This window comes from Lithobates pipiens, unplaced genomic scaffold (genome assembly GCF_037356315.1).
Source record: "Lithobates pipiens isolate NorthernLeopardFrog02 unplaced genomic scaffold, aLitPip1_a1.2 Scaffold_8, whole genome shotgun sequence".
Classification (NCBI taxonomy): domain Eukaryota; kingdom Metazoa; phylum Chordata; class Amphibia; order Anura; family Ranidae; genus Lithobates; species Lithobates pipiens.
Genome location: NW_027507903.1, coordinates 469608050 through 469630791, shown reverse-complemented (window position 1 = coordinate 469630791; position 22742 = coordinate 469608050). Strand labels below are relative to the sequence as shown.

Sequence of the window (22742 nt, the reverse complement as noted above, 5' to 3'; positions counted from 1 at the left end):
TCCCCCTGCTCTGCTTTCCCAACAGTGACATGGCAGCCCAGCTCCCCTTTCCCAGAAGTGGCATGGCAGCTCAGCTCCCCCTTCCTAGCGGTGACATGGCAGCTCAGCTCCCCCTTCCCAGCAGTGACATGGCGGCTTAGCTCCCCCTTCCCAGCAGTGACATGGCAGCTCAGCTCCCCCTTCCCAGCAGTGACATGGCGGCTTAGCTCCCCCTTCCCAGCAGTGACATGGCAGCTCAGCTGCCCCTTCCCAGCAATGGCAGCTCAGCTCCCCCTGCTCTGCTTTCCCAGCAGTGACATGGCAGCTCAGCTCCCCCGTCCCAGCAGTGACATGGTAGCTCAGCTCCCCCTTCCCAGCAGTGACATGGCGGCTCAGCTCCCCCTTCCCAGCAGTGACATGGCAGCTCAGCTGCCCCTTCCCAGCAGTGACATGGCAGCTCAGCTCCCTCTTCCCAGCAGTGACATGGCAGCTCAGCTCCCTCTTCCCAGCAGTGACATGGTAGCTCAGCTCCCCCTTCCCAGCAGTGACATGGCAGCTCAGCTCCCCCTTCCCAGCAGTGACATGGCGGCTCAGCTCCCCCTTCCCAGCAGTGACATGGCAGCTCAGCTGCCCCTTCCCAGCAGTGACATGGCAGCTCAGCTCCCTCTTCCCAGCAGTGACATGGCAGCTCAGCTCCCTCTTCCCAGCAGTGACATGGCAGCTCAGCTCCCTCTTCCCAGCAGTGACATGGCAGCTCAGCTCCCCCTTCCCAGCAGTGACATGGCAGCTCAGCTCCCCCTTCCCAGCAGTGACATGGCGGCTCAGCTCCCCCTTCCCAGCAGTGACATGGCGGCTCAGCTGCCCCTTCCCAGCAGTGACATGGCAGCTCAGTTCCCTCTTCCCAGCAGTGACATGGCAGCTTAGCTCCTCCTTCCCAGCAGTGACATGGCGGCTCAGCTTCCCCTTCCCAGCAGTGACATGGCAGCTCAGCCCCCCCTGCTGCTCTTTTCCAGCAGTGACATGGCAGCTCAGCTCCCCCTGCTCCCCTTTCCCAGCAGTGACATGGCAGTTCAGCTCCCCCTTCCCAGCAGTGACATGACAGCTCAGCTCCTCCTTCCCAGCAGTGACATGGCAGCTTAGCTCCCCCTTCCCAGCAGTGACATGGCAGCTCAGCTCCCCCTTCCCAGCAGTGACATGGCAGCTTAGCTCCTCCTTCCCAGCAGTGACATGGCGGCAGCTTAGCTCCTCCTTCCCAGCAGTGACATGGCGGCTCAGCTCCCCCTTCCCAGCAGTAACATGGCAGCTCAGCCCCCCCTTCCCAGCAGTGACATGGCAGCTCAGCTCCCCCTTCCCAGCAGTGACATGGCAGCTCAGCTCCCCCTGCTCTGCTTTCCCAGCAGTGACATGGCAGCTCAGCTCCCCCTTCCTAGCGTTGACATGGCAGCTCAGCTCCCCCTTCCCAGCAGGGACATGGCGGCTCAGCTCCTCCTTCCCAGCAGTGACATGGCAGCTCAGCTCCCCCTTCCCAGCAGTGACATGGCGGCTTAGCTCCCCCTTCCCAGCAGTGACATGGCAGCTCAGCTCCTCCTTCCCAGCAGTGACATGGCAGCTCAGCTCCCCCTGCTCTGCTTTCCCAACAGTGACATGGCAGCCCAGCTCCCCTTTCCCAGAAGTGGCATGGCAGCTCAGCTCCCCCTTCCTAGCGGTGACATGGCAGCTCAGCTCCCCCTTCCCAGCAGGGACATGGCGGCTCAGCTCCTCCTTCCCAGCAGTGACATGGCAGCTCAGCTCCCCCTTCCCAGCAGTGACATGGCGGCTTAGCTCCCCCTTCCCAGCAGTGACATGGCAGCTCAGCTCCCCCTTCCCAGCAGTGACATGGCGGCTTAGCTCCCCCTTCCCAGCAGTGACATGGCAGCTCAGCTGCCCCTTCCCAGCAATGGCAGCTCAGCTCCCCCTGCTCTGCTTTCCCAGCAGTGACATGGCAGCTCAGCTCCCCCTTCCCAGCAGTGACATGGCGGCTCAGCTCCCCCTTCCCAGCAGTGACATGGCGGCTCAGCTCCCCCTTCCCAGCAGTAACATGGCAGCTCAGCCCCCCCCCCCGCTCCCCTTTCCCAGCAGTGACATGGCAGCTCAGCTCCCCCTGCTCCCCCTTCCCAGCAGTGACATGGCAGCTCAGCTCCCCCTTCCCAGCAGTGACATGGCAGCTCAGCTCCCCCTTCCCAGCAGTAACATGGCAGCTCAGCCCCCCCCCCGCTCCCCTTTCCCAGCAGTGACATGGCAGCTCAGCTCCCCCTGCTCCCCCTTCCCAGCAGTGACATGGCAGCTCAGCTCCCCCTTTCCCAGCAGTGACATGGCAGCTCAGTTCCCCCTTCCCAGCAGTGACATGGCAGCTCAGCTCCCCCTGCTCTGCTTTCCCAGCAGTGACATGGCGGCTCAGCTCCCCCTTCCCAGCAGTGACATGGCAGCTCAGCTCCCCCTGCTCCCCCTTCCCAGCAGTGACATGGCAGCTCAGCTCCCCCTTTCCCAGCAGTGACATGGCAGCTCAGTTCCCCCTTCCCAGCAGTGACATGGCAGCTCAGCTCCCCCTGCTCTGCTTTCCCAGCAGTGACATGGCAGCTCAGCTCCCCTTTCCCAGCAGTGACATGATAGCTCAGCTCCCCCTTCCCAGCAGTGATGTAGCAGCTCAGCTCCCCCTTCCCAGCAGTGACATGGCGGCTCAGCTCCCCCTTCCCAGCAGTGACATGGCAGCTCAGCTCCCCCTTCCCAGCAGTGACATGATAGCTCAGCTCCCCCTTCCCAGCAGTGATGTAGCAGCTCAGCTCCCCCTTCCCAGCAGTGACATGGCGGCTCAGCTCCCCTTTCCCAGCAGTGACATGGCAGCTCAGCTGCCCCTTCCCAGCAGTGACATGGCAGCTCAGCTCCCCCTTCCCAGCAGTGACATGGCAGCTTAGCTCCTCCTTCCCAGCAGTGACATGGCGGCAGCTTAGCTCCTCCTTCCCAGCAGTGACATGGCGGCTCAGCTCCCCCTTCCCAGCAGTAACATGGCAGCTCAGCCCCCCCCCCCCCGCTCCCCTTTCCCAGCAGTGACATGGCAGCTCAGCTCCCCCTTCCCAGCAGTGACATGGCAGCTCAGCTCCCCCTGCTCTGCTTTCCCAGCAGTGACATGGCAGCTCAGCTCCCCCTTCCTAGCGTCGACATGGCAGCTCAGCTCCCCCTTCCCAGCAGGGACATGGCGGCTCAGCTCCTCCTTCCCAGCAGTGACATGGCAGCTCAGCTCCCCCTTCCCAGCAGTGACATGGCAGCTCAGCTCCCCCTTCCCAGCAGTGACATGGCGGCTTAGCTCCCCCTTCCCAGCAGTGACATGGCAGCTCAGCTCCTCCTTCCCAGCAGTGACATAGCAGCTCAGCTCCCCCTGCTCTGCTTTCCCAACAGTGACATGGCAGCCCAGCTCCCCTTTCCCAGAAGTGGCATGGCAGCTCAGCTCCCCCTTCCTAGCGGTGACATGGCAGCTCAGCTCCCCCTTCCCAGCAGGGACATGGCGGCTCAGCTCCTCCTTCCCAGCAGTGACATGGCAGCTCAGCTCCCCCTTCCCAGCAGTGACATGGCGGCTTAGCTCCCCCTTCCCAGCAGTGACATGGCAGCTCAGCTCCCCCTTCCCAGCAGTGACATGGCGGCTCAGCTGCCCCTTCCCAGCAATGGCAGCTCAGCTCCCCCTGCTCTGCTTTCCCAGCAGTGACATGGCAGCTCAGCTCCCCCTTCCCAGCAGTGACATGGCGGCTCAGCTCCCCCTTCCCAGCAGTGACATGGCGGCTCAGCTCCCCCTTCCCAGCAGTAACATGGCAGCTCAGCCCCCCCCCCCTGCTCCCCTTTCCCAGCAGTGACATGGCAGCTCAGCTCCCCCTGCTCCCCCTTCCCAGCAGTGACATGGCAGCTCAGCTCCCCCTTCCCAGCAGTGACATGGCAGCTCAGCTCCCCCTTCCCAGCAGTAACATGGCAGCTCAGCCCCCCCCCCCCGCTCCCCTTTCCCAGCAGTGACATGGCAGCTCAGCTCCCCCTTTCCCAGCAGTGACATGGCAGCTCAGTTCCCCCTTCCCAGCAGTGACATGGCAGCTCAGCTCCCCCTGCTCTGCTTTCCCAGCAGTGACATGGCGGCTCAGCTCCCCCTTCCCAGCAGTGACATGGCAGCTCAGCTCCCCCTGCTCCCCCTTCCCAGCAGTGACATGGCAGCTCAGCTCCCCCTTCCCAGCAGTAACATGGCAGCTCAGCCCCCCCCCCGCTCCCCTTTCCCAGCAGTGACATGGCAGCTCAGCTCCCCCTGCTCCCCCTTCCCAGCAGTGACATGGCAGCTCAGCTCCCCCTTTCCCAGCAGTGACATGGCAGCTCAGTTCCCCCTTCCCAGCAGTGACATGGCAGCTCAGCTCCCCCTGCTCTGCTTTCCCAGCAGTGACATGGCGGCTCAGCTCCCCCTTCCCAGCAGTGACATGGCAGCTCAGCTCCCCCTGCTCCCCCTTCCCAGCAGTGACATGGCAGCTCAGCTCCCCCTTTCCCAGCAGTGACATGGCAGCTCAGTTCCCCCTTCCCAGCAGTGACATGGCAGCTCAGCTCCCCCTGCTCTGCTTTCCCAGCAGTGACATGGCAGCTCAGCTCCCCTTTCCCAGCAGTGACATGATAGCTCAGCTCCCCCTTCCCAGCAGTGATGTAGCAGCTCAGCTCCCCCTTCCCAGCAGTGACATGGCGGCTCAGCTCCCCCTTCCCAGCAGTGACATGGCAGCTCAGCTCCCCCTTCCCAGCAGTGACATGATAGCTCAGCTCCCCCTTCCCAGCAGTGATGTAGCAGCTCAGCTCCCCCTTCCCAGCAGTGACATGGCGGCTCAGCTCCCCTTTCCCAGCAGTGACATGGCAGCTCAGCTGCCCCTTCCCAGCAGTGACATGGCAGCTCAGCTCCCCCTTCCCAGCAGTGACATGGCAGCTTAGCTCCTCCTTCCCAGCAGTGACATGGCGGCAGCTTAGCTCCTCCTTCCCAGCAGTGACATGGCGGCTCAGCTCCCCCTTCCCAGCAGTAACATGGCAGCTCAGCCCCCCCCCCCCCGCTCCCCTTTCCCAGCAGTGACATGGCAGCTCAGCTCCCCCTTCCCAGCAGTGACATGGCAGCTCAGCTCCCCCTGCTCTGCTTTCCCAGCAGTGACATGGCAGCTCAGCTCCCCCTTCCTAGCGTCGACATGGCAGCTCAGCTCCCCCTTCCCAGCAGGGACATGGCGGCTCAGCTCCTCCTTCCCAGCAGTGACATGGCAGCTCAGCTCCCCCTTCCCAGCAGTGACATGGCAGCTCAGCTCCCCCTTCCCAGCAGTGACATGGCGGCTTAGCTCCCCCTTCCCAGCAGTGACATGGCAGCTCAGCTCCTCCTTCCCAGCAGTGACATAGCAGCTCAGCTCCCCCTGCTCTGCTTTCCCAACAGTGACATGGCAGCCCAGCTCCCCTTTCCCAGAAGTGGCATGGCAGCTCAGCTCCCCCTTCCTAGCGGTGACATGGCAGCTCAGCTCCCCCTTCCCAGCAGTGACATGGCGGCTTAGCTCCCCCTTCCCAGCAGTGACATGGCAGCTCAGCTCCCCCTTCCCAGCAGTGACATGGCGGCTTAGCTCCCCCTTCCCAGCAGTGACATGGCAGCTCAGCTGCCCCTTCCCAGCAATGGCAGCTCAGCTCCCCCTGCTCTGCTTTCCCAGCAGTGACATGGCAGCTCAGCTCCCCCGTCCCAGCAGTGACATGGTAGCTCAGCTCCCCCTTCCCAGCAGTGACATGGCGGCTCAGCTCCCCCTTCCCAGCAGTGACATGGCAGCTCAGCTGCCCCTTCCCAGCAGTGACATGGCAGCTCAGCTCCCTCTTCCCAGCAGTGACATGGCAGCTCAGCTCCCTCTTCCCAGCAGTGACATGGTAGCTCAGCTCCCCCTTCCCAGCAGTGACATGGCAGCTCAGCTCCCCCTTCCCAGCAGTGACATGGCGGCTCAGCTCCCCCTTCCCAGCAGTGACATGGCAGCTCAGCTGCCCCTTCCCAGCAGTGACATGGCAGCTCAGCTGCCCCTTCCCAGCAGTGACATGGCAGCTCAGCTCCCTCTTCCCAGCAGTGACATGGCAGCTCAGCTCCCTCTTCCCAGCAGTGACATGGCAGCTCAGCTCCCTCTTCCCAGCAGTGACATGGCAGCTCAGCTCCCCCTTCCCAGCAGTGACATGGCAGCTCAGCTCCCCCTTCCCAGCAGTGACATGGCGGCTCAGCTCCCCCTTCCCAGCAGTGACATGGCGGCTCAGCTGCCCCTTCCCAGCAGTGACATGGCAGCTCAGTTCCCTCTTCCCAGCAGTGACATGGCAGCTTAGCTCCTCCTTCCCAGCAGTGACATGGCGGCTCAGCTTCCCCTTCCCAGCAGTGACATGGCAGCTCAGCCCCCCCTGCTGCTCTTTTCCAGCAGTGACATGGCAGCTCAGCTCCCCCTGCTCCCCTTTCCCAGCAGTGACATGGCAGTTCAGCTCCCCCTTCCCAGCAGTGACATGACAGCTCAGCTCCTCCTTCCCAGCAGTGACATGGCAGCTTAGCTCCCCCTTCCCAGCAGTGACATGGCAGCTCAGCTCCCCCTTCCCAGCAGTGACATGGCAGCTTAGCTCCTCCTTCCCAGCAGTGACATGGCGGCAGCTTAGCTCCTCCTTCCCAGCAGTGACATGGCGGCTCAGCTCCCCCTTCCCAGCAGTAACATGGCAGCTCAGCCCCCCCTTCCCAGCAGTGACATGGCAGCTCAGCTCCCCCTTCCCAGCAGTGACATGGCAGCTCAGCTCCCCCTGCTCTGCTTTCCCAGCAGTGACATGGCAGCTCAGCTCCCCCTTCCTAGCGTTGACATGGCAGCTCAGCTCCCCCTTCCCAGCAGGGACATGGCGGCTCAGCTCCTCCTTCCCAGCAGTGACATGGCAGCTCAGCTCCCCCTTCCCAGCAGTGACATGGCGGCTTAGCTCCCCCTTCCCAGCAGTGACATGGCAGCTCAGCTCCTCCTTCCCAGCAGTGACATGGCAGCTCAGCTCCCCCTGCTCTGCTTTCCCAACAGTGACATGGCAGCCCAGCTCCCCTTTCCCAGAAGTGGCATGGCAGCTCAGCTCCCCCTTCCTAGCGGTGACATGGCAGCTCAGCTCCCCCTTCCCAGCAGGGACATGGCGGCTCAGCTCCTCCTTCCCAGCAGTGACATGGCAGCTCAGCTCCCCCTTCCCAGCAGTGACATGGCGGCTTAGCTCCCCCTTCCCAGCAGTGACATGGCAGCTCAGCTCCCCCTTCCCAGCAGTGACATGGCGGCTTAGCTCCCCCTTCCCAGCAGTGACATGGCAGCTCAGCTGCCCCTTCCCAGCAATGGCAGCTCAGCTCCCCCTGCTCTGCTTTCCCAGCAGTGACATGGCAGCTCAGCTCCCCCTTCCCAGCAGTGACATGGCGGCTCAGCTCCCCCTTCCCAGCAGTGACATGGCGGCTCAGCTCCCCCTTCCCAGCAGTAACATGGCAGCTCAGCCCCCCCCCCCGCTCCCCTTTCCCAGCAGTGACATGGCAGCTCAGCTCCCCCTGCTCCCCCTTCCCAGCAGTGACATGGCAGCTCAGCTCCCCCTTCCCAGCAGTGACATGGCAGCTCAGCTCCCCCTTCCCAGCAGTAACATGGCAGCTCAGCCCCCCCCCCGCTCCCCTTTCCCAGCAGTGACATGGCAGCTCAGCTCCCCCTGCTCCCCCTTCCCAGCAGTGACATGGCAGCTCAGCTCCCCCTTTCCCAGCAGTGACATGGCAGCTCAGTTCCCCCTTCCCAGCAGTGACATGGCAGCTCAGCTCCCCCTGCTCTGCTTTCCCAGCAGTGACATGGCGGCTCAGCTCCCCCTTCCCAGCAGTGACATGGCAGCTCAGCTCCCCCTGCTCCCCCTTCCCAGCAGTGACATGGCAGCTCAGCTCCCCCTTTCCCAGCAGTGACATGGCAGCTCAGTTCCCCCTTCCCAGCAGTGACATGGCAGCTCAGCTCCCCCTGCTCTGCTTTCCCAGCAGTGACATGGCAGCTCAGCTCCCCTTTCCCAGCAGTGACATGATAGCTCAGCTCCCCCTTCCCAGCAGTGATGTAGCAGCTCAGCTCCCCCTTCCCAGCAGTGACATGGCGGCTCAGCTCCCCCTTCCCAGCAGTGACATGGCAGCTCAGCTCCCCCTTCCCAGCAGTGACATGATAGCTCAGCTCCCCCTTCCCAGCAGTGATGTAGCAGCTCAGCTCCCCCTTCCCAGCAGTGACATGGCGGCTCAGCTCCCCTTTCCCAGCAGTGACATGGCAGCTCAGCTGCCCCTTCCCAGCAGTGACATGGCAGCTCAGCTCCCCCTTCCCAGCAGTGACATGGCAGCTTAGCTCCTCCTTCCCAGCAGTGACATGGCGGCAGCTTAGCTCCTCCTTCCCAGCAGTGACATGGCGGCTCAGCTCCCCCTTCCCAGCAGTAACATGGCAGCTCAGCCCCCCCCCCCCCGCTCCCCTTTCCCAGCAGTGACATGGCAGCTCAGCTCCCCCTTCCCAGCAGTGACATGGCAGCTCAGCTCCCCCTGCTCTGCTTTCCCAGCAGTGACATGGCAGCTCAGCTCCCCCTTCCTAGCGTCGACATGGCAGCTCAGCTCCCCCTTCCCAGCAGGGACATGGCGGCTCAGCTCCTCCTTCCCAGCAGTGACATGGCAGCTCAGCTCCCCCTTCCCAGCAGTGACATGGCAGCTCAGCTCCCCCTTCCCAGCAGTGACATGGCGGCTTAGCTCCCCCTTCCCAGCAGTGACATGGCAGCTCAGCTCCTCCTTCCCAGCAGTGACATAGCAGCTCAGCTCCCCCTGCTCTGCTTTCCCAACAGTGACATGGCAGCCCAGCTCCCCTTTCCCAGAAGTGGCATGGCAGCTCAGCTCCCCCTTCCTAGCGGTGACATGGCAGCTCAGCTCCCCCTTCCCAGCAGTGACATGGCGGCTTAGCTCCCCCTTCCCAGCAGTGACATGGCAGCTCAGCTCCCCCTTCCCAGCAGTGACATGGCGGCTTAGCTCCCCCTTCCCAGCAGTGACATGGCAGCTCAGCTGCCCCTTCCCAGCAATGGCAGCTCAGCTCCCCCTGCTCTGCTTTCCCAGCAGTGACATGGCAGCTCAGCTCCCCCGTCCCAGCAGTGACATGGTAGCTCAGCTCCCCCTTCCCAGCAGTGACATGGTGGCTCAGCTCCCCCTTCCCAGCAGTGACATGGCAGCTCAGCTGCCCCTTCCCAGCAGTGACATGGCAGCTCAGCTCCCTCTTCCCAGCAGTGACATGGCAGCTCAGCTCCCTCTTCCCAGCAGTGACATGGTAGCTCAGCTCCCCCTTCCCAGCAGTGACATGGCAGCTCAGCTCCCCCTTCCCAGCAGTGACATGGCGGCTCAGCTCCCCCTTCCCAGCAGTGACATGGCAGCTCAGCTGCCCCTTCCCAGCAGTGACATGGCAGCTCAGCTGCCCCTTCCCAGCAGTGACATGGCAGCTCAGCTCCCTCTTCCCAGCAGTGACATGGCAGCTCAGCTCCCTCTTCCCAGCAGTGACATGGCAGCTCAGCTCCCTCTTCCCAGCAGTGACATGGCAGCTCAGCTCCCCCTTCCCAGCAGTGACATGGCAGCTCAGCTCCCCCTTCCCAGCAGTGACATGGCGGCTCAGCTCCCCCTTCCCAGCAGTGACATGGCGGCTCAGCTGCCCCTTCCCAGCAGTGACATGGCAGCTCAGTTCCCTCTTCCCAGCAGTGACATGGCAGCTTAGCTCCTCCTTCCCAGCAGTGACATGGCGGCTCAGCTTCCCCTTCCCAGCAGTGACATGGCAGCTCAGCCCCCCCTGCTGCTCTTTTCCAGCAGTGACATGGCAGCTCAGCTCCCCCTGCTCCCCTTTCCCAGCAGTGACATGGCAGTTCAGCTCCCCCTTCCCAGCAGTGACATGACAGCTCAGCTCCTCCTTCCCAGCAGTGACATGGCAGCTTAGCTCCCCCTTCCCAGCAGTGACATGGCAGCTCAGCTCCCCCTTCCCAGCAGTGACATGGCAGCTTAGCTCCTCCTTCCCAGCAGTGACATGGCGGCAGCTTAGCTCCTCCTTCCCAGCAGTGACATGGCGGCTCAGCTCCCCCTTCCCAGCAGTAACATGGCAGCTCAGCCCCCCCTTCCCAGCAGTGACATGGCAGCTCAGCTCCCCCTTCCCAGCAGTGACATGGCAGCTCAGCTCCCCCTGCTCTGCTTTCCCAGCAGTGACATGGCAGCTCAGCTCCCCCTTCCTAGCGTTGACATGGCAGCTCAGCTCCCCCTTCCCAGCAGGGACATGGCGGCTCAGCTCCTCCTTCCCAGCAGTGACATGGCAGCTCAGCTCCCCCTTCCCAGCAGTGACATGGCGGCTTAGCTCCCCCTTCCCAGCAGTGACATGGCAGCTCAGCTCCTCCTTCCCAGCAGTGACATGGCAGCTCAGCTCCCCCTGCTCTGCTTTCCCAACAGTGACATGGCAGCCCAGCTCCCCTTTCCCAGAAGTGGCATGGCAGCTCAGCTCCCCCTTCCTAGCGGTGACATGGCAGCTCAGCTCCCCCTTCCCAGCAGGGACATGGCGGCTCAGCTCCTCCTTCCCAGCAGTGACATGGCAGCTCAGCTCCCCCTTCCCAGCAGTGACATGGCGGCTTAGCTCCCCCTTCCCAGCAGTGACATGGCAGCTCAGCTCCCCCTTCCCAGCAGTGACATGGCGGCTTAGCTCCCCCTTCCCAGCAGTGACATGGCAGCTCAGCTGCCCCTTCCCAGCAATGGCAGCTCAGCTCCCCCTGCTCTGCTTTCCCAGCAGTGACATGGCAGCTCAGCTCCCCCTTCCCAGCAGTGACATGGCGGCTCAGCTCCCCCTTCCCAGCAGTGACATGGCGGCTCAGCTCCCCCTTCCCAGCAGTAACATGGCAGCTCAGCCCCCCCCCCCGCTCCCCTTTCCCAGCAGTGACATGGCAGCTCAGCTCCCCCTGCTCCCCCTTCCCAGCAGTGACATGGCAGCTCAGCTCCCCCTTCCCAGCAGTGACATGGCAGCTCAGCTCCCCCTTCCCAGCAGTAACATGGCAGCTCAGCCCCCCCCCCGCTCCCCTTTCCCAGCAGTGACATGGCAGCTCAGCTCCCCCTGCTCCCCCTTCCCAGCAGTGACATGGCAGCTCAGCTCCCCCTTTCCCAGCAGTGACATGGCAGCTCAGTTCCCCCTTCCCAGCAGTGACATGGCAGCTCAGCTCCCCCTGCTCTGCTTTCCCAGCAGTGACATGGCGGCTCAGCTCCCCCTTCCCAGCAGTGACATGGCAGCTCAGCTCCCCCTGCTCCCCCTTCCCAGCAGTGACATGGCAGCTCAGCTCCCCCTTTCCCAGCAGTGACATGGCAGCTCAGTTCCCCCTTCCCAGCAGTGACATGGCAGCTCAGCTCCCCCTGCTCTGCTTTCCCAGCAGTGACATGGCAGCTCAGCTCCCCTTTCCCAGCAGTGACATGATAGCTCAGCTCCCCCTTCCCAGCAGTGATGTAGCAGCTCAGCTCCCCCTTCCCAGCAGTGACATGGCGGCTCAGCTCCCCCTTCCCAGCAGTGACATGGCAGCTCAGCTCCCCCTTCCCAGCAGTGACATGATAGCTCAGCTCCCCCTTCCCAGCAGTGATGTAGCAGCTCAGCTCCCCCTTCCCAGCAGTGACATGGCGGCTCAGCTCCCCTTTCCCAGCAGTGACATGGCAGCTCAGCTGCCCCTTCCCAGCAGTGACATGGCAGCTCAGCTCCCCCTTCCCAGCAGTGACATGGCAGCTTAGCTCCTCCTTCCCAGCAGTGACATGGCGGCAGCTTAGCTCCTCCTTCCCAGCAGTGACATGGCGGCTCAGCTCCCCCTTCCCAGCAGTAACATGGCAGCTCAGCCCCCCCCCCCCCGCTCCCCTTTCCCAGCAGTGACATGGCAGCTCAGCTCCCCCTTCCCAGCAGTGACATGGCAGCTCAGCTCCCCCTGCTCTGCTTTCCCAGCAGTGACATGGCGGCTCAGCTCCCCCTTCCTAGCGTCGACATGGCAGCTCAGCTCCCCCTTCCCAGCAGGGACATGGCGGCTCAGCTCCTCCTTCCCAGCAGTGACATGGCAGCTCAGCTCCCCCTTCCCAGCAGTGACATGGCAGCTCAGCTCCCCCTTCCCAGCAGTGACATGGCGGCTTAGCTCCCCCTTCCCAGCAGTGACATGGCAGCTCAGCTCCTCCTTCCCAGCAGTGACATAGCAGCTCAGCTCCCCCTGCTCTGCTTTCCCAACAGTGACATGGCAGCCCAGCTCCCCTTTCCCAGAAGTGGCATGGCAGCTCAGCTCCCCCTTCCTAGCGGTGACATGGCAGCTCAGCTCCCCCTTCCCAGCAGGGACATGGCGGCTCAGCTCCTCCTTCCCAGCAGTGACATGGCAGCTCAGCTCCCCCTTCCCAGCAGTGACATGGCGGCTTAGCTCCCCCTTCCCAGCAGTGACATGGCAGCTCAGCTCCCCCTTCCCAGCAGTGACATGGCGGCTCAGCTGCCCCTTCCCAGCAATGGCAGCTCAGCTCCCCCTGCTCTGCTTTCCCAGCAGTGACATGGCAGCTCAGCTCCCCCTTCCCAGCAGTGACATGGCGGCTCAGCTCCCCCTTCCCAGCAGTAACATGGCAGCTCAGCCCCCCCCCCCCCTGCTCCCCTTTCCCAGCAGTGACATGGCAGCTCAGCTCCCCCTGCTCCCCCTTCCCAGCAGTGACATGGCAGCTCAGCTCCCCCTTCCCAGCAGTGACATGGCAGCTCAGCTCCCCCTTCCCAGCAGTAACATGGCAGCTCAGCCCCCCCCCCGCTCCCCTTTCCCAGCAGTGACATGGCAGCTCAGCTCCCCCTTTCCCAGCAGTGACATGGCAGCTCAGTTCCCCCTTCCCAGCAGTGACATGGCAGCTCAGCTCCCCCTGCTCTGCTTTCCCAGCAGTGACATGGCGGCTCAGCTCCCCCTTCCCAGCAGTGACATGGCAGCTCAGCTCCCCCTGCTCCCCCTTCCCAGCAGTGACATGGCAGCTCAGCTCCCCCTTTCCCAGCAGTGACATGGCAGCTCAGTTCCCCCTTCCCAGCAGTGACATGGCAGCTCAGCTCCCCCTTCCCAGCAGTGACATGGCAGCTCAGCTCCCCTTTCCCAGCAGTGACATGATAGCTCAGCTCCCCCTTCCCAGCAGTGATGTAGCAGCTCAGCTCCCCCTTCCCAGCAGTGACATGGCGGCTCAGCTCCCCCTTCCCAGCAGTGACATGGCAGCTCAGCTCCCCCTTCCCAGCAGTGACATGATAGCTCAGCTCCCCCTTCCCAGCAGTGATGTAGCAGCTCAGCTCCCCCTTCCCAGCAGTGACATGGCGGCTCAGCTCCCCTTTCCCAGCAGTGACATGGCAGCTCAGCTGCCCCTTCCCAGCAGTGACATGGCAGCTCAGCTCCCCCTTCCCAGCAGTGACATGGCAGCTTAGCTCCTCCTTCCCAGCAGTGACATGGCGGCAGCTTAGCTCCTCCTTCCCAGCAGTGACATGGCGGCTCAGCTCCCCCTTCCCAGCAGTAACATGGCAGCTCAGCCCCCCCCCCCCCGCTCCCCTTTCCCAGCAGTGACATGGCAGCTCAGCTCCCCCTTCCCAGCAGTGACATGGCAGCTCAGCTCCCCCTGCTCTGCTTTCCCAGCAGTGACATGGCAGCTCAGCTCCCCCTTCCCAGCAGGGACATGGCGGCTCAGCTCCTCCTTCCCAGCAGTGACATGGCAGCTCAGCTCCCCCTTCCCAGCAGTGACATGGCAGCTCAGCTCCCCATTCCCAGCAGTGACATGGCGGCTTAGCTCCCCCTTCCCAGCAGTGACATGGCAGCTCAGCTCCTCCTTCCCAGCAGTGACATAGCAGCTCAGCTCCCCCTGCTCTGCTTTCCCAACAGTGACATGGCAGCCCAGCTCCCCTTTCCCAGAAGTGGCATGGCAGCTCAGCTCCCCCTTCCTAGCGGTGACATGGCAGCTCAGCTCCCCCTTCCCAGCAGGGACATGGCGGCTCAGCTCCTCCTTCCCAGCAGTGACATGGCAGCTCAGCTCCCCCTTCCCAGCAGTGACATGGCGGCTTAGCTCCCCCTTCCCAGCAGTGACATGGCAGCTCAGCTCCCCCTTCCCAGCAGTGACATGGCGGCTTAGCTCCCCCTTCCCAGCAGTGACATGGCAGCTCAGCTGCCCCTTCCCAGCAATGGCAGCTCAGCTCCCCCTGCTCTGCTTTCCCAGCAGTGACATGGCAGCTCAGTTCCCCCGTCCCAGCAGTGACATGGTAGCTCAGCTCCCCCTTCCCAGCAGTAACATGGCGGCTCAGCTCCCCCTTCCCAGCAGTGACATGGCAGCTCAGCTCCCTCTTCCCAGCAGTGACATGGCAGCTCAGCTCCCTCTTCCCAGCAGTGACATGGTAGCTCAGCTCCCCCTTCCCAGCAGTAACATGGCAGCTCAGCCCCCCCCCGCTCCCCTTTCCCAGCAGTGACATGGCAGCTCAGCTCCCCCTTCCCAGCAGTGACATGGCAGCTCAGCTCCCCCTGCTCTGCTTTCCCAGCAGTGACATGGCAGCTCAGCTCCCCCTTCCTAGCGTTGACATGGCAGCTCAGCTCCCCCTTCCCAGCAGGGACATGGCGGCTCAGCTCCTCCTTCCCAGCAGTGACATGGCAGCTCAGCTCCCCCTTCCCAGCAGTGACATGGCGGCTTAGCTCCCCCTTCCCAGCAGTGACATGGCAGCTCAGCTCCCCCTTCCCAGCAGTGCCATGGCGGCTCAGCTCCCCCTTCCCAGCAGTGACATGGCAGCTCAGCTCCCCCATCCCAGCAGTGACATGGCAGCTCAGCTCCCCCTTCCCAGCAGTGCCATGGCGGCTCAGCTCCCCCTTCCCAGCAGTGACATGGCAGCTCAGCTCCCCCTTCCCAGCAGTGACATGGCAGCTCAGCTCCCCCTGTTCTTCCTTCCCAGCAGTGGCATGATAACCTGCCAGCTGTCTAATCACTGATGTGTGATGTATGCTAAGACTACAACACATTTGTTTAGGTGATTAGTTGTTTGCAGAACACAAGCACACCGTACCAAAAGATGAAATGACCTCCGTACAAACTGTAGCAGTTGTAGGTCTGTTTTGTAATTTAGGGTGTTGCGGTCTGGTGCCTCGGGCAATGTACAATGACGGCTTGTGTATTGCTGTACCATGGCACTACTCTGTAGATCATTGTGCTCAGCAAGTAAAAAGTATGTAGCAAGCTTCAAACAGCTTTCCTGAAGTCTGTCCTTCATCTCCAGTGTGGGAGTTCTGAACACAGCTCTGGCTGTAGCTTTATGCTTTAAGACTGACAGTCAGGTTGTGAATGTTAACTGACAGTCAGCGACAGGTTAAGTCCCTGTTGCTGGTGTCTCCACCCTCTGACTCTTGTCCTGCATTAATGATTAATGAGCAGTTCCAGGAACAGGTAAGAGGCAACATCCCTTTATGTACGCAGTACTGGGTACTGGTCACCTTCTGGGCTGGTAAGTGGGCCTGGGCCCCCACCTGCCTTTGATAATCACATGTGGCCTGTGCCTTATTTACTAAGACGCTGTGTTTTTGGGTAGCTGAGCGTGTAATGCTTGGAATCGCTGTGTGTCAATGTGTATGTTGTCCTCTGCTGAGTAATTGTGTATTGATGTGTGTGCCCTTTGTGCTTCTGACACGTTTATTGGTCCCCGTTTACAACAGATGTGTCGTAGGAACATGTTACCCAACGAGACTGTTCACACACACACACTGCATTTTGAAAAAGGAGATGTGTCCATTCTTCTGTGTATTTTCATGCGCTGCGTCCCATAAAAGTTTATGGCAATGCATAAAACTGCACATACTGTATATCTCCTGGAAGTGGCTCCTTCAGAAGTTCTCAACAATAATGTCACTGCAGGAGACCAATCCTTGCTGGCAAAAAAAAAACAAAAAAAAAAAAAAAAAATGCATGAAAACACTTATAAACGCACCAAAAATGCACCACAATTCATAAAGAAAACAAATGTCAATGCAGTACAACGGATGTTAAAAAGATTAAAAATAGACAAATGAGGACATGGAAAGATGTGTAAATAGCCTTGTGATGGAAGTCACTTTGGGCAGGGGGGCCCGTGGAACCCAGCTACTACTGTCTGTCACCCTGTGCCCCTAATAGACACAGAGTGACTTACACATAAGAGGTACAGTTCCGTCACAAGCTTTAGTGGGCAATAGTGCTCAGCACCATATTTTGCTGGGCATCACTGTGTGCACAATGTCACACCTCTGCTTTGTGCTAGGTAACAGTGTGTTTACAGTGCTTTGTCTCCGCAGGGTAGCGCTATGGGGCATTGTGTGTACACTGCTTCACCTCTGATGATTAGTGTTGTGCACAGAGTGCTGTGTCTCTAACGTTGTGTGCGCAGTGTAGCTTCTCTGCTTGGTAAAAGTGCTTAGAACTGTGTCTTTCTGTGTAGTATTTTGTGCGTTTTGCCATGCCTCTGCTGGGTGGCGTTGTGCGCACAGCGCCGTGCTGGTATGCGCACAGTGCTGTCCCTCTGCTGGGTGGTGTTATGTATGAAATATTGCATCTGCTGGATTATAGTGCTCAGTATTGTCTTGTTGGTTACACTGTGCCACATCTCTAACAGTGTTGTACGCATGTCTGTGCTGGCTAGCTGTATGTGCATACTGCTGCATCTCTGCTGGGCAGCATTTTGTGCCCACTTTGTCTTGCTGGGTACATTGAGCGAACGATGCCTGCCTGGATAGTGTTTTGCGCACGATGTTATGTGTACGCTGGATAGCGTTTTCCAACTGCCACATCTCTGCTGGGCAATGTTGTGTGCACAGAGTCACGTCTCTGCTGGGTAATGGTGCTCAGCATTGTGTCTTGCTGGGTAGCATTGTGCGCACACTGCTGCATCTCTGCTCAGTAGTGTTTTGTGTGCATGGTACCATGTCTCCGTTGGATTTTGCTGTGTGCATAGTTCTGGGTCTGTGCTGGCCAGCATTGCATGCACACTGCATCATCTCTGATGGATAGCATTGTGCTTGCAGTGCTGCAACTCTTCTGCGTAACATTGAATTGCTTCTCTGTTTGGTAAAAGTGCTTAACACTGGGTCTTGCTTGGTAGCATTTTGCGCACTGTGTCTTCATCTCTGCTGGATAGCTTTATGTGTAATATTGCATGTCTGCCAGATAATAGTGATCAGCACTGTGTTCTGCTGGATAATGTTGTGCGCACAGTTCTGCATCTCTGCTGGATAGTGTTGTTTGCACACAGACACGTCTCTGTTGGGCAGCGACATGTGCGCAGTGTCACATCTTTGCTGGGTAATAGTGCTACGCACTGTGCCTTGCTGGATAGCAATGTGCACACCTCTGCTCAGTAGTGCTGCACACAATGCTGAGAGCGTAGAACAGGCTGCTCAACTTTTTGAAGAGCGAGAGCCACTTAGAGGAAGTAAAGTCTTACTCTTTAATTGTACCTACAGGTAAGCCTATAATAAGACTGGCCTGTAAGCACTGTAAATATCTCAAACTTGCACTGTTTAGGAGATATTTACTGTATACGCTGCCGCCAATGTCCTCAGCGCATGTGCACTGAATGAATGGCCTGCTAGTGCCATTTCTTCAGGGCCCATGCCGTGACTGGCGGCTCCTGTGCACATGGGCAGGGGTGATGTAATTGCAGCTCTGGCCAATCGTATTGCTGGAGCCTGGGAAGTAACTCCGGGAAACATGTCGGCCCTGTCAGCGGTGTGCCGGCGCCAATCCAGGGCATCGTTCTAAGGTAAGTATTTCATAATGAGCTTGTATGCGATGCATACTAGCTCATTATGCCTTTTATCTTGCAGGGTGTTTTTATTTATTTATTTTTTTGAGGTTTACAACCTCTTAAAGTGATTCGGTAATTGCTGGTGGGACACAATGAACTATGGGATTTTACCGGCCCCCCAAGCCGCAAATGTAAACAAACCCTTACAGTCCTGAGCGCCCTATAAGGCTTGATTCACATCTATGCATTTTTACGGCTTTTTGCATATTTGCACTAAAGTCCATTTAACATGGCTTCCTATGGAACACGTTCTGTAGTGTAAATATGCAAAAAGCACAAAAAATGCATAGGTGTGGATCCAGCCTAAGGCTGTTTTCACACTGATGCAGTTTACCAGGGGTGCAGTGAAGTATACCTGCTGCTTTCCTGTGGGTTAGCTGCGCTTTGCCAGAGACTTTTTTATTATATCTTGCAAGCGTGGTGCACTTTCTAAAGGCGCACCAAACTTGCAGGTAATAATAGCAGTCTATGATTCAATTCAGGTAAGCCACAGGTATTCTGCACCTGCGGGTCAGTTTGAAAGCAGACTAGTAACCATTGCAGAGCATATCTGTCCATTGCTATATATACTGTGTGTATGTATATATACTGTAATTTTCAAAGACTGACCTTTAATTTATTGATCCTTCACTTTCTGATCTCCAGGAATCACCCTTTCAGCAGGCATTGCTGGGCACCGACTGTAGAAATATTGCTGTCCCAGCTGAAATTGGTAACACTCCGCCTGGGACAGGAGCTGGCTTATGCTGCTCTACTCCATACACCGCCCCATGCTTCCTCTACCCCCTGGCTCCATCCATAACAATCATGCTCTGGAGTGGCGGGTTGGCAAGCTGCGATCTGGGCTTGCTGGCCCGCCACATCAGAGGGCCCCCGTGGGCTACCGGTTGGGCACCCCTGCTTTCTCCCACCTATTTCCATCAATTAACTGCTTGTCATGAAAGATTTTGTGCGTTTTTCTCCAGGTTTTGTCTTGTGAAGCAATATTCATGGTGAGCTGGCAGTTTGCAGTCATTTTAGTACATATGTGAGATGTTTATTATTAATTTACCAGGCCCAATGGAATGCTAGTTAGTAGTGGGAGTTGCAGCGCTTCTGTCACAGACTGTGTCTTTGTACCTTGCCTGTTTCTATAATGCTGTATGTAAGCCATAGCAACCAATACCAAACTATGCATTAATAATCTGGCTCCAGTTTACTTCCATAGTAGGTGGGGGTGCAGCAATGATCTCTTCAGTTTATCTGAATCGCCTGTCTGTGCCCCTACTCTAAAATATCTGTCAGCCTGTCAAGTCTTTGCCTGTATGTGCCTTCCCTGTGACACAGAAGAACATTTTTAGTCCAGAGGCCCAAGTATACACTTAGTCCAGAGGCCCAAGTATACACTTAGTCCAGAGGCCCAAGTATACACTTAGTCCAGAGGCCCAAGTATACACTTAGTCCAGAGGCCCAAGTATACACTTAGTCCAGAGGCCCAAGTATACACTTAGTCCAGAGGCCCAAGTATACACTTAGTCACTTTATTCCTATATAAGGCGGTTATTCACATCAGTGATGTATCCAGAGGCTGGCTATTCTGCGCTACAACCCCCGCAGCGACGGATATTCTGCGCCAACCCCCCCCCCCCCCCCCCCCGCAACGGCGGGTGTTCTGCACTACAACCCCACTGCGACTAAATATTCCCCACAACACCCTCACCATGATCATGTGTACCGAACTACAGCTCCCACCATGGCTTGACAGTCCATGCCCCTGTTGTCACACTGCTGAAAGCTCTATACCAAACCATGGATGCAGGCTGTGGGGCCTGTGTCCATGAGAGATGGCAGGCTGCTTTTGAGATAATTCAGAATTGATTGCAGGTAAATTTGACCCCCAGCTGCTGAAATCTTATAGACTTGTATCAGAAGAGAACAAAGCCCATCCACATAAGTCTTCAGTCTGGTGGGGATTTTTGGTGTTCTCTGTGCATGAGTTTTTTATTATTATTATTATTATTATTATTATTATACATAATATACATATCACGCTTTAGCCTGGGTTCACACATTGCGGTGCGAATCATATGCGATATCTGTGCAATGGCAGATCAGCCATACAGTGGTGTGGCTGAACTCGCATTGGATTCGCATGAAAATAGTGCATGAGCTTTCTTTTTTTTATTTATTTTTTTTTTTCCCCCCCTGCAACGGATTCATATCACATGGGTGTTCAAACTCATGCAATCCAATTCTTGTCCAGGGGTGTCATTACCTTTTGTATTGACACCCGCAGCGGTTCGTGGAGGGTAGTGTGACCTGCCTGCAAGAGGGGTGCGATGCGGGAACCGGTACTGGAATCGAGCTGGTTCCGATCGGTGCAGAATGTGAGGAGAAGGGGAGAGCAGGGTGCAGCAGAACTGTGGGTCTGCATCCATCCATGTCTCATCCATTCGTGCTCCATCCATGTCTCATCCATTCGTGCTCCATCCATTCGTGCTCCATCCATTCGTGCTCCATCCATGTCTCATCCATTCGTGCTCCATCCATGATCAATCCATGTCTCATCCATCCATTCCCCATGCGTGCTCCATGCGTACTCTATCCATCCATCCATGCTTCATCTGTGCTCCATCCAGGTCTCAGCCATCCATCCATGCTTCATCTGTGCTCCATCCAGGTCTCAGCCATCCATGTCTCATCCATCTATCCTCTATCCGTTCTCCATGTGTGCCCCATACATGTCTCATCCATGCATGCTCCATACATGTCTCATTCATCCATCTGTGCTCCATGCATGCTCCATCCACGGCTCATCCATCCATCCATTATCCATGCTCCATGTATGGCTCATCCATGCTCCATACATGCATGCGTGCTTCATCCATGGCTTATCCATTCCCATCCATGGCTCATTCATGATCATGTATGTCACATCAGTGCTCGTCCGTGGCACTACAGTGCCTCACAAAAGTGTAATAGGTAGTCAAATTAGATTTAAAATGTATGTCCCTGACGGGTCTCCCTGCATGTTGGGCCTTTCCATGTGGCCAGGCTGTGGAAAAGTCTCACACATGTACTTGGGAGGAGTAGCAGAATGTGTTTTGGGATGAAATGTATGCAATGGATAAACTGTGTGAGTGAAATAACCCGTTACTATGACAATTATGTGTTTAAAAAAAAAATCTTAATTTTGCAAAGAGTTTTGAGGAAAAAATGACTTCGGAAAAACTCGCCATGCATCTCATTAAATACCTTGGGCTGTCTACTTTCTAAAAAGGGGTCATTTGGGGGGTATTTGTACTGTCCTGGCTTGGAAGGCTGACCATACACTTTACAATTTTTCTTATTAAATTTCCTTTAGATTTATCTTCAGCTATGTAGTTCAAGGGCCTGCCTGATTGCATACAAAATGAAATGGCTTAGGTGTGACTTCATATTACCGTATATGGTTTTGGTAAATTGAATGGAAAGTTAAACAAGAAAATTGTATAGTGTTTGGCCAGCCTTTAGGGTCTCAAGAAATGAGATCAGTGCATCAGGATGGATACATTTTCAATGATTGGCACCATAGCTTGTAGACTCTAACTTTCACACAGACCAAATAATTTACACTGATTTGGTTATATTTACCAAAAAAATGTATTAAAAATAAATAACAAAATCACAAGTGCATAAGTATTCACTGCCTTTGCTCAATACTTTTGGTGAAGCACCTTTTGGCACCAATTACAGCCTCAAGTCTTTTGCATATGATGCTACAAGCTTGGCACACCTATTTTATGGCCAGTTTCTCCCATTCTTCCTTGCAGGACCTCTCAAGCTCCATCAGGTTTGGTGCACCACCATTGTCAGATATCTCCAGAGATGTTCAATCGGGTTCAAGTCTGGGCTCTAGCTGGGCCACTCAAGGACATACACAGAGCTGTCCCGTAGCCACTCCTTCATTATCTTGGCTGTGTGCTTGGGGTCATTGTCCTTTTTGAAAGATGAACCTTTGCTCCAGTCTGAGGTCCAGAGGGTTCTGGACCAAGTTTTTGTCAAGGATGTCTCTGTAAATTGCTGCATTTAGCTTTCCCTCAATCCTGACTAATCACCCAGTTCCTGCTGCTGAAAAATATCCCCACAGCATGATGCTGCCACCACCATGCTTCACTGTAGGGATGGTATTGGCCAGGTGATAAGCAGTGCCTGGTTTTCTCCAGATATGACGCTTGCCATTCAGGCCAAAGAGTTCAATCTTTGTTTCATTAGACCAGGGAATTTTTTTTTCTCATGGTCTGAGAATCCTTCACGTGCCTATTGGCGAACCACAGGGAGGTTCCAAACTTCTTCCATTTACGGATGATAAAGGCCACTGTCCCCATTGGGACCTGCAGAAAAATTTCTGTGCCTAAATACAATCCTGTATCGGAGGTCTACAAACAATTCCTTGGATTTCATGGCTTGGTTTGGTTTGTGCTCTGAGATCCCCTTACACACTTAGATTTTCTGAAGTTTTTCATCTTCAGATTTACCAAAATCATGTAGTGCAAGGGCCTGCCTGATTGCATACAAATTGAAACTCTTAAAGGGGTTTTAAAGGTTTGTGCTTTTTCACCTTTATGCATGAAGGTGAAAAAACACCTGGCAATGACGGGGGGCTCCCCCCCGTTTACTTACCTGAGCCTGTTCACCCGCTGTGCACATCCCCCAGTGTCCTCTTCTTGACGGAGTCTGGCTATTGATTGGATAGATTAATAGCAGCGCAGCCATTGGCTCGAGCTGCTGTCAATCACGTCCAATGACGTGGCTGCCGGGATGTGGTACGGAGTCATACACTATGTGTCTATGGACGCAGTGCGTATGACAGGGAGCGTGCCCGCAAGATAACCCCCCCCCCCCCCCCGGCATAGAGCTTCCCAGAGGGGGGTTAGC

The 22742-nt window shown here is 57.3% G+C and overlaps 1 protein-coding gene across 4 annotated transcripts in view; it reads left to right on the top strand.

The window, feature by feature from the left end:
- EPS8 (EGFR pathway substrate 8, signaling adaptor) overlaps positions 1-22742 on the top strand; it is a 293475-nt gene that overhangs the window by 171329 nt on the left and 99404 nt on the right. The window contains exon 1 of one of the 4 annotated variants that reach the window (XM_077468591.1): positions 15313-15457. The exons of 2 other annotated variants lie outside the window; for them this stretch is intronic. The gene's annotated coding sequence lies outside the window, so the exon portion shown is untranslated. Of the gene's footprint in view, positions 1-15312; positions 15516-22742 lie in introns of those variants that run through there. One more of the 4 variants, XM_077468596.1, reaches the window with a different exon arrangement.